At 38.7% G+C, this 12,026-nt stretch overlaps 1 pseudogene; it reads left to right on the top strand.

Annotated features, from left to right (window-relative positions):
- Window positions 1-277: 277 nt before the first annotated feature.
- LOC121434875 lies at window positions 278-696 on the top strand (annotated as a pseudogene).
- The last annotated feature ends 11,330 nt before the right edge of the window (window positions 697-12,026 follow it).

Genomic DNA, 12,026 nt, shown 5'->3' with positions numbered 1-12,026 from the left:
GTTTTTCTTTATTTTTGAAAATGTTGCACATATACACAATGAAATATTATTTCTACCTCCAGTTTCCCAGATACAACTCTCCCATATATATTCTCTCCAATAAGCTCATCTTCAAACTTCATATCTTTTTTAGCCTACTAATTCCAGTTAGTGTTAACTATTTGCCCATGAGGAAAGCACACACTGGAGCATAGACAACTCACCAGTGGCCATATCCTTAACTAAGAATAATTATCTCTTTCTGTCTCTGGTCACCATAAAAAGAGGAGTCACTGCCATGTGTGTGCATCTGCAATGGATGGTCATTTGGAACTACTGCAGTTTCCTAATCAAGAGGAATAAGCAGACATACAGCCCTGAACCCAATACCCTGAAGTTCTGCAACTCTGTCTGCTACAACGGGCTGATTTACTGCAAGACTGTGGTAGTGGAGCCCACAGCCAATGTCAAAGGGTTTGTAGTGGTCATGAAATGCAGATCCGGTCAGCAAAAACCAGTCACTTCATATGTGAGGACCACCATCAACAAGAATGCAAATGTCACCCTCAGCAGCATCAGGCACATGACCCGAAAGAACATGTACTCCCCCAATCTGTGCATGGCAGCCAGCCCACATGAAGGGTCAGTGACATCCTGGAAAGCCAGAAGCCTGGGGTGGTGAAGTGGAAATGGACCCATCCCAACAGAAAGTACTGAACCCTATACCCCGGAAGTGATAAAGGGTCTGCTGACTATTTCCAAAATAAAGAAAATAAATGAAAGAAAGAATAATTATCTCATTGATCTGTAGAGATTCTTAAGCAGGCAAGATCACTAGCTGATCTACTAAAGAACTTAGATTCAATTCCTAGCACCTACAAGTCAGATCACAACTGTCTCTTACTTCAGTTCCAAGGGACCTGAAAACCTTATAGGCATACATAAGGCAACACACCAATGTACATAAAAGTAAAAAATAAATAAAATGAATGATTATCCATTTTTCTATATCTATGTCCCATAGTAAAATACAATATTTTGTGGGTATATGCTTTTGAATGTATCAAATCTTTCTTCCATAGTTTGAAAATAAATGTTCAGTCTCCACTTCTAAACATTGAGAATGTATTGAAAATCTTGATTCCTCTCCACTCTTTCAGTAAGTGTGTCTTTGTTCCAACAGAAACAAAAATACTTAATCCATCTTATTCAGGTTTTTTCTGAACCCATAGTCCACATGAACAGTGTTCTAACATACAGACCACAAAAGTTTTGGATAGAATAAGGTTTAACACCATATCAATATACTTCAATATAACATCTTATGCAGAAACTTAATATATCTGACATTTTTTTCTGAACTTAGCACTCACATCAGATAAAATCCACAGTGCCCAGGTACAAGAGAGGAGCGTGGTAATAAGATCTACAGTGTCTTCACCTTTCCTCACATTCATGCATCAAAAGTCAGTCAATGTGTGTTTGAGAGCCCATTTATGCATGTCTTTGTTCTTAAGGACAAATGCCACTGATGTCTGGAACACTTTGAGGCACCTTCTGTATGGGGGATGGGGAAAATAATTCTGATATCATTTTGTGCTCTATTTCCTGTCTGGTTTGAAAGTCTCAATGGCTTTGACTGTTGCTCATCACACCTCTATGACTTGCTTAGTGCATATACATCAAGATTCAGAGCAGGAATTGAGTCTTACTCAGAGCTACCTACATTAACAGCGACACAAACCCTCTTTTTGCTCTCTCTGCCCATGTAAGGTTTTTTTGTTATTGCTTCAGCCAGTTCCACACTATGAACTCTGATCTTTCCTTTAGTTCATCAAGAGTATAGTTAGTAGTCTGAGGAGTGTGATTGCAGCTGAGAAAAACAATGAAGTGAGAGATATAACTAAATCAGGTTCTAACTAACAGATTTCTTGGGACAGTTTTGATGACTCTTTTCTTCACTTTGCAGGTCTCTTTCATCGGTGTGTTCCAAATATTACATCCACATATCTACAGAGGCTAAGGAAACAGAAGTAGTATATTACCAACTGTAAGGAGATCTGTTATCATATGAAACATTTTCATGTATTGATGATTGATAAAAATCAGAACCATTAAAAAAAAAAAATCAGAACCATTGAATGAAGCTTCAGTGAGCACCATGGTGAACATGCTAAGCGGGGTGACCTTTTCAGTACTTCACCTTACAAAGTAATAAGTTGAGATACTTATGGTGGCATAAACCTGTAATCCCAGAACTCAGGATGCTAAAAGAGGAAGATCATGAACTTTAGGCCACTGTAAGCTCCAAAATAAAATCTTATCTCAAAAATACATAAATTAATGAAAATAAATACAGGAAGGCAACAAATGAGGCAGCTAACCAATCAAAAGGATAAACTACAAATGAGAGAAAGTCTTGTGAACTATTCATCTGACAGGGGGTTGAAGCAGTACACAGTAAAGTAATATAACAAAAATTGAGCTATGGAACTGAACAGAGAGTTCTCAAAAGAAGAAATGCAAATGGCCGATAAATAAAACATTGAACCTTCTTAGTTGTCAACAAAATGGAAATTAATCTAATTTGGTATTTCAGCTCACCCCATTCAGAATACTATCATCCCATAATCAAATGACAGCAAATGCTGGTAAGGATGTTGGGAAATAGGGAGCCTTCATTCACCCTAGGTAGAAGGAAAAACTGATGTAACAACTCTGGAAATCAGTGTGAAACATTCTCAGAAATCTAAATAAGGACATCATATAGGGTCCAACTATGTAATTCCTGGATAGATTTCTTTTTTTTTTAACATTTTATTTTTATTTATTTATTTTTTTTTGTTAAAAAAAATTCTGCCTCCTCCCTGCCTCCCATTTCCCTCCCCCTCCCCCCATTCCTCTCCCCACTCCTCTCCCCCTCCCCCTACTCCATTCCCCCTCCCTCTGGAGTCTGAAGAGCAGTCCGGATTCCCTGCCCTGTGGGAAGTCCAAGGTCCTCTGCCCTCCATCCAGGTCCAGGAAGGTGAGCATCCAAACAGGCTAGGCTCTCACAAAGCCAGTTCATGCAGTAGGATCAAAACCTAGTGCCACTGTCCTTGGCTTCTCATCGGCCTTCATTGTCCACCATGTTCAGAGAGGCCGGTTTTATTCCTGAATAGATTTCTGAAGGATACTTTATCTGACTAGAGTGATAATTGCTCAACCATGTTTGTTGCTGTTCTAGTCAAAATTTCTATGAAATGAAGCCAGCCTATATATTCATCAACAAAAGAATGGATAATGACGTGTGTGTGTGTGTGTGTGTGTGTGTGTGTGTGTGTGTGTGTGAAAGAGAATCAAAGAATGGCATTTTGTTGGGTGGATTGTACTTGAACATGATTTCCTGCCTACTATGTTAAATACTTACACTCAGTTTATAAGACATGTTTGCATCTTATATAGCTATAGAACCCAGTCCGGTCAGTGTACCCTGAATAAATATGGACATGGTCTTCTACCTTACTTTGTTTCTTTCCCAGTATAATCTATAGTACATGCCAGGAAATAGTGTTTAAATTGGTCTTTACTGAGAACGTTCTTTGAACAAACTGCCCTGTTAATAATTACTAGGGGTTTACAGATGTTTACTTAGATGTTTTTCTTACCATGTTTTCATGACCTCAAATAACCTTGACTTGATCATTGCATTCTTTGCTATGTTTTTGTATAAAAGTAAAATGAAACTGAAGTAAGGTAGTCTACATCATCAGACTGTAGTCCAACCTATTCTTTTCAGTCCTCAAACCCCAGGTCCAACAGAGCAAATCTGCACAGGTTGGCTGGAAAAGCATATACATACATATGAAGTATTCACCAATTAAGAAAAATGAAAGGAAAAATGAAATGATAAAATTTGCATAAAAATGGATGCAGTTGGAAAATAGAACAGTGAGTTATCCTACTTTCAGAAACAAACACATGCAAATACTGGCTTGCACATTTTATTTGTATATACTCATGTGACTTTGAGTATGTATAGATGCCAGGAAGCTAGACAGCTGAACATAGGAGGGAAAATCCATTAGGAAAGATGAGTTTGAAGATAATAGAACACATTATATGAAAGTAGTAGGGGTGGTACTGGCAGCTAGAAGGTTTCAATAAAAATGGGGACTAGAGAGATGGTGGAGAGGATTAGCTTTGGCCAGGCTCAACCAAAATTAAATATATTAGAAACTGCAATAGAGAAAGGAGGTACTTTATAAGCAAGTTTTTCAAACTTAGAAAATAAATATTTTAATGGAAAGATTTTAAAAATCAAGGAAGTCACAATGCTGTAGAGGTGATGGTGGTCTTTAAGACAAAGATGTGAGGTGAGTCTCAAGGCCATGTGCATGTCTTCCATCTCAACAAGATAGGCACATAAAGAGTGTATACATTTGTATACATTATTGTAGAACCATCAACATCATAGAAGTGAAGAGTGGAAAATACTTCAGTCAAATCAGTACTGTGTCTTTCCATTTAGGATTTGTTATTTTCAAAATGTCAAAATCCTTTCCTGTTGGAATATGGGTGTGGGTTCCTGCAGGTCTGTGAGATAAGGACACAGCTCACCTTTATGATGTCTCTAATCTTTCAGGTGCAGGAGGAATCAGCAACTTTAGGGATTGAGACACCTTCCCTAAGCCAAGGGAATTTTTCTTGTTCTCCATATTTACACCTAAGCAAGTTGATTTCCATATCCTCAATACAACCTGACTGGACCTCCAAAGGGACAATGCCAAATACGAATACATGATTTAGGAATAATACAATCTGACAGATTTTCCCAAACTAGTTTTGCATATGCTTTGTACCCCTGGGAAGGACTCAGACAAGCTTCATGTAGAGGGCAACAAAAGAAAGAAAATGTAATCAAGAAAAAGAGATGGATTAGAACACTCTGGAGCCAGACCAGGTGTAACCAGTGAGAGCTCTCCCACACTTTCCCAATCAATCAAGTCTTCTCTACTCTTGCTCTTAATTATCATTGCTTATAGGATTGAAACAGAACTTTTGCACCCTGTTGTCTGTTCTCTAACTAAGGTCTCGACATGTTCCACTAGGTTTGGGTGCAGGTTGCAGGTGCCTGAGGAGCACTGTGTGTTGCCGGCACAGAGGTAGACAGCTGAATCACTGGGCTTGGAGTCTCTGATGTGCAAGGAAATATGCAGGCTGTCTTTGTTGAGCTGAACTGTGAATCTGCCTTCTTAATTTTCACAATTGGAGAAGATGGACATCAGCAACATGGGGCCTTTCCTGGGATGCTGTCAATACCACCAGAAGTACTGAAAATTACGATCACTGAAAGTACAGTTGAGCGAGGTGATGGCTCCCTCTGATACAATGAGGGATTCTGTGTTCTGTTGCACCTTCTGCTGGCTGTTAACTCCTGTGCAGAGAGACAAAGGTCAGACAAACAGGACTGCGTGTCTATAGATGCTAAAACCCCAAAATGACTTTTCCATGGGCCTCCCACCTGCTTATTTTCAGCATGAGAACATTAGCACTTCTAACCTCCCATCTAAAATATGTGAGGGCAATACCCTCCCATATTGTATCTTCCCATAGGAATGGTCAAACTCACCCTTCAGTTGAAGCCAGAGTACCACTAATGAAACACTTAAGAGATGCATTATTGTTTTCAATGAAGATCTGCACTACAACCATAACAAAAGGGCTGGCACTTAGGGAGTTCAAATTCTTCTGCAATAAAATGCATGAAAAAGAATACCCCCAACTGTTCATCCAATTAGAAAGTCCTAGTTTCCACTGTTACCTCAGAAACTCTCCTCCTCCCTCTAGCCATCCCCACAACACAGAGACACAAAGGACCATGTGAGAAATTGCCTCTGGGTCTCTGAGAAGATGCTGCCCTCCTGTGGATTCACCTCATTGTCAAAGAAATATTTTAACTGCGTACTCTTCTTATGTGATGATTAAAACAAGCAATAGTGTAGTCAGATGAGAACTTTGAAACATTTGTTCAAGTTTAAGCATACACTTTTCACCAAATGACAACTTGTTTTCTGCAAATGGCAAAGGAAAGTTATTCCACCAGTCAATTTTCTGTAACATTTCTGAAGAACCTCTCACAATCAAATAACAGTTTATGTTCTTTATGTCTTCTCAGTATAAGCTCATGTACCCCTTTATTGTACCTTCATCATCAATGTTTATATAAATTTTCTATAATTAAAAATATCTGTTTAAAATGTAAACGATTTAAATGTGACTTAACATATATGGTTCCAGCTCCCAGCCTAGCTATATTTTATTCATCTATTTCTCTATTTATTCATTCATTTGTTTTGTGCATGTTATTTATGTGTATGTGTGAGTGTATGAAGGGTGAAAACACATCAGTGCAGTTGTTTTATATGTGCACAGATCAGAGGTTGTCCTTGATTACTCTTCACCTTATTTTTATCATTTAACATTCACTTAAAAAGAACAACTAGAAAAAAATTGTCCTAGATTTCACTTCTATGTCAACAAGCCCTTCTCTTCCTCCCTGCCCATCCTCTCTCACACAAAGGGATACCCGAGAAACCGCCTCTGGGTCTCAAATGATCATCCCAGGCTGCCTTGTCAGTGAACTCCATGTACTGGACAGGCAATGTCCTCACCAGAGCTAGGGCTGCAGATGTGTGTGCAGTACTGGATAGCACACGTGTTCTGGGGATCTGGACACAATTCTTCATGCTGGTGAGATGGGCACTTCACTGATTGAGCCTTATATACAGTTCCTATTTATTTTTGTTAGTAGTAATAACTATGTATTGTTACATAAATAAATATTAATAAAATATTGTAAGATTTTAATACACACATATCATATATGTTATTCATATTCACATCCCATTTCACTCTTTGGTACTCATTGATGGACAATTGAGCTAATTTCATAATTTAGTTAATGTGAATAGTACCAAAACAGCATGATCTGCACATATCTTTGTTGTCTACTGAGTTTGATTCCTTTAGGCATGCAGCTACAAGTGTTAAAGCTGGGTTATGTGGAATTTTTTAATTTTGTATTTTATTTTATTATTTATTTTTAAGTGTTTTCAGCAAAAATATTGCACTAAATTTCATAATGGTTATACTAATTTATATCCTGATAAACTACAAATAAGGGTTTATTTCTCATCATGTTCACAATATCGTTGCCTTTTGTTTTTGGATGATATTAATTATTTTGGGTACAAGATAGATTCTCAGCATAGAATTTATTTGGTCAGCTGTTTCTTTACTCTGGTGGTACTAGAAGTGCTTGGAAATTCAGAACAAACATCTATGACAGGGATACTAGGGATTATTTAGAGCAGTACTGTGCTCCATCCATGACACAGATAAAGAATAGAACATCATAGAAAGACAGAAGATGGAACTATGCAGAAAGAAAAAGTATAACCTTTATCTACTGGAATGGGAAGACCTGTATGTCTAAAAAAAGTGGGCTTTGCCTGGGGGTTTTACTGAGCTCATGTGTCTTCTCCTTTCTACTATTCATCTTGTTTAGGGTACCCACCCATGCCTTCTCACCAGTTCAACTAAAGTTGTCTTTTATTTTTCTTTCCCATCTGTCTGTACTCCTATAACAGTTTCTGAGCCCTACCTCCTTAGAGATCAACAGCAACTGCTGTCAAGGATGGAACCTTGATTGCTTTAGATACTTAACTAGGAGATGGCCTGGAACTTAGCAGGAATCACACTGAGTTTGGTTCACAGTTTAACTTGGCTTAGGAGTAAGGAGTAACAGCATAAGCCTCTGTCCTGCATCTCCAGGAGAAATTCTATTCAGCTATTTGAGATCAAAGTGTTCTGCTCCATGTCAGCACAGTCCCCTAGGCCCCTTATTTCCAGTGATGATAGGGACTCACTGTGGGTTCCATGATGGTAGCCATGGTCAAGGGATGGGAGCTCTCACTTGTAAGTGGACTCGGAGTGCTGGATGATCACAGTCATTTCCAAGTCCTTCTCTGTTATTTTTTGTCAAGTATATGACATGAGTAGAATGTTTCTCTAATACCAGATGAAAGTCTCAAAAAAATATAATGGGGGAGCTGTGATTCATCAAGGCGATCACCTTTGTCCTTGGGATGGACAAAGAACTGAGAATCATGGACAGACAGAAGACCAAGCTGTGAAGAAATCCAATATCCCTTAGGGATATGAGGAATACTAAGGCTAGGAGGCCACTAAATGGGCTCTAGGTTGAACATTCTATAGGGCTCCTGGGTCCTCCCTTTTCTTTTACTGTTCATGACTCAGTAACTACAACCCTTCTCGTGCCTTCCTGTTATTTTCTTGGCGATGTCTTGTGAGAACAATAATCTCCATCTCAGGAATTGCAGTTTTACTTTCTAATCTGCCTGTGTTGTTCTAACTGTCCCTTACACCTGTGTCAAAATGGGATTTCCTTAAATTGATGCAGTAGAAGTGCAATTGATCTCAGCACCCACACCGTAAACAACACCATGTTCACTTTCTAAATTCTATTGTTACTTTTATCCTACTGAAAAGCTCTGGTCTCTAAAAATTATAAGTTTATAAATCTCCTCCTGTATATTTCTTCATGTTCCCATTGCAATCTAACAGGCAAGGTATCAGAGGCCCATGTAAACCATAGCTTAATTGAGTATTCAGAAAACAAACAGACAAAAAAATGTGTTTTCTTTTGTCCTACAACATGCTTCATACCTTTGCACATGCTATCAGTTGAGAGCCAGCAGTGTGTCAGATCCCTTTCTGCCCAATACTCATGACATCAGTTCTCACTATATATTGTCCACTCAGACTCTTCCCTTGCCCACTAACATCTACATAAGGAACAGAATGAGGGGAAATAGCAACCATGAAATCATTCTCTTCAATGGTACAATGTGCTTGAAAAAAGTATGACAGATACATTTCAGTACATTTGAAAACTAGAGGGTGCATGGTAATAACACATGATGGCAGCCAATAGAGCTTTGGAAAACATTTGACAATGAAAAATAAAGCCTAAAAGTGTGCTGGCCTGAAGCACAGCCTTATCAGGTTGGAGAATCTGTTGAGATTGCAATGAACACCGATCACCACAGTGTCATTCTATTTCAGCCCAGAGACCTAGACCCACTCTTGTAGGGATGATCCTTTAGTTATGGGAACACTGAGTCTTATATATTTTGGAATGTCCTTATTGACTATGCTTCTGAAATAACAGTTTTACAAAACATACAAACATTCATTGATATTTTTCTGATTCATGAGCATTCAATCCTCTTGAAAATTTTATTTTATCTACTCTTTGATAGACATATAATATATTTAGATCATGTCCAAACCCTACTCCCTCCTTCAAATTCTCCAGATCCATCTTCATGATGCTTTTATACATTGATATCATTTGTCTTTATTCTATTCTTTGTAAACCTCTAGATCCAATTATAAGTGTCATTATGCACACGAGCATAGATCAATCCACTGGACCAGAGACAACCTATTATGACATACATTCCTGGAGACAACTGATTCTGTCTTCTCCTGAATTATTCATGGCCTATGCCAGGTCAAACTCTTCCACTCATCCTGGAATGTTGATTGGCTTAATCCTGTGTAGGCAACTACAGTTGCTGAGTTCATCAGTACAAGAATTCTGTCATATTCAGACAATATTATTTTATAGCAATCTTCTCAGACTTCTGTTTTTTCAAGTTTCCATCCTTCTATGTCAATATTTGAGGCTGACCACACCACAATCAATTATTCTTTTGCCTTGGACAAGTTGTGAGACTCTGTGTTAATTATTGTCTTTTAGAACAAGAAGCTTCTCTGATCAATGATGAGAACTGTAATAATCTATGGGTATAAAGATAAAAATTTAGAAATAGGCTTAATTCTGTTTACTTAGCAAAATTAAAGTAGTTAGATTCTCTTTTGGGGTGCATGCCCTTCAAAACTTTTTATTTATTTTTTTAATATTTTTTAGTGAGCTCCACTCCCCTGCCTTCTTCCTCCCCTTCTTCCCTCTCCCATGATCCCCATGCTCCCAATTTACTCAGAGATTCTTGTCTTTTTCTATTTCCCATGTAGATTGGATCCACATATATTTCTTTTAAGGACTTCTTTGTTGTCTAGGTTTTCTCTGATTGTGAATTTTAAGCTGGTTTTTCTTTGTTTTATTCATAAAGCCACGTATGAGTGAATACATATTATATTTGTCTTTATGGATCTGGATTACTGCTGTAGGAATTCCTACAGCCAATAGCTTTTAAGTTACCCAAGCACTTCGGCGAGGCCTGTTATAACATATATGCCAATGTACAGTGTGGATCTGACCTCTCTTCCAGTGGCATGATTCAGTTCCTGTTCCCAGTTTGTGCAGAGGATTGTGATCTGTATGTCTACCCCTAAATAAATAACCTTTTATTATATTCAATTCTGAGTTAGTGTGGGATTTCTTTTTAGAGTACTTCTTTATCTGGCGCCCAGCGTGGATTGGACTCTGTATCTACCAGGTGAAAAGCTTCCCACCCCTACCTGCTTGGCTAGCTTTTACCTAAGCAGATTTTTGTAAAGCCCCTAACACATTGGGGCTAACTGCATGCAGTGACTTGGAAATTTCCCAAGTTCACACGCATCCATCCCCCACTGCTGTGTTCTTTGCCACTGGCAACTTGTGCAGCTTCCTGTTTGTGCTCCCTGTCCATTGGTTCTGCGCTTCTTTCTCCTTGTAATGAATTAATTGAATTGATTTTAATTTGTCAAGCAAAGCATACATTTTTTAATTATTTATTTATTAAAGATTTCTGTCTCCTTCCCGTCACCGCCTCCCATTTCCCTCCCCCTCCCCCAATCAACTCCCCCTCTCTCATCAGCCCAAAGAGCAGTCAGGGTTTCCTGCCCTTTGGGGAGTCCAAGGACTTCTAACCTCCTTCCAGGTCTAGTAAGTTGAACATCTAAATAGCCTAGGCTCCCACAAAGCTAGTACGTGCAGTAGGATCAAAACCCAGTGCCATTGTTCTTGACTTCTCAGCAGTCCTCATTGTTCACTATGATCAGCAAGTCCGGTTTTGTCCCATGCTTTTTCAGACCCAGTCCAGCTGGCCTTGGTGAGTTCCCAATAGAACATCTCCATTGTCTCAGTGTGTGGGTGCACCCCTCGCGGTCCTGAGTTCCTTGCTCGTGCTCTCTCTCCTTCTGCTCCTGATGGACCTTGGGGAACTACTCAGAAGTAAAAAACAATGACTTCTTGAATTTTGCATGCAAATGGACGGAAATAGAAAACACTATCCTGAGTGAGGTAAGCCAGACCCAAAAAGTGGAACATGGGATGTACTTACTCATAATTGGTTTTTAGCCATAAATAAAGGACACACTATCCTGAGTGAGGTAAGCCAGACCCAAAAAGTGGAACATGGGATGTACTTACTCATAATTGGTTTTTAGCCATAAATAAAGGACATTGAGCCTATAATTCGTGATCCTAGAGAAGCTAAGTAAGAAAGTGAACCCAAAGAAACACATATAGTCATCCTCCTGGATATTAACCTTCATAAGGAGATGAAAGGAGACAGAGACAGAGTCCCCCATTGGAGCAAACCATACAATTGAGTATTTAACCAGTACCAAGGCAGGAATCTAAAGCCCCTCAGGACCTTTCATGTCTCCACTGGTTGCATTGCTGCTAGTTGTGACTCTGTAACTCTGACACCTGCTGGACAATAAAGATTATTACACCGAAAACAATTTGACCTCATAACAAGTAATTAATGAATCAATAAATTTGAAAGTTATATAATGGCAGACAACAATACCATTGAAACTTTTAGAAACTTTTTTGCTAATACTATGGACAGTATTCTACAAGGCTTGTATGGTTAATTGTGATACATCTGAGAATGGATTGTAGAAAAGGAATTCCTAGGAATAATGTCTCCTCTAGGAATGTCAAGAATAGGAGAACTCAGCCTTCAGGTATATGTAGAAGATGTGGCAAAGGTCAACAATGGACCAATGAATTCAGATCAACAAAA

The sequence above is a fragment of the Microtus oregoni genome, unplaced genomic scaffold (genome assembly GCF_018167655.1).
Source record: "Microtus oregoni isolate MIOR12 unplaced genomic scaffold, Mior012 000045F_ref0000178, whole genome shotgun sequence".
Taxonomy (NCBI): Eukaryota; Metazoa; Chordata; class Mammalia; order Rodentia; family Cricetidae; genus Microtus; species Microtus oregoni.
This window is presented reverse-complemented; position numbering and strand designations above follow the sequence as displayed.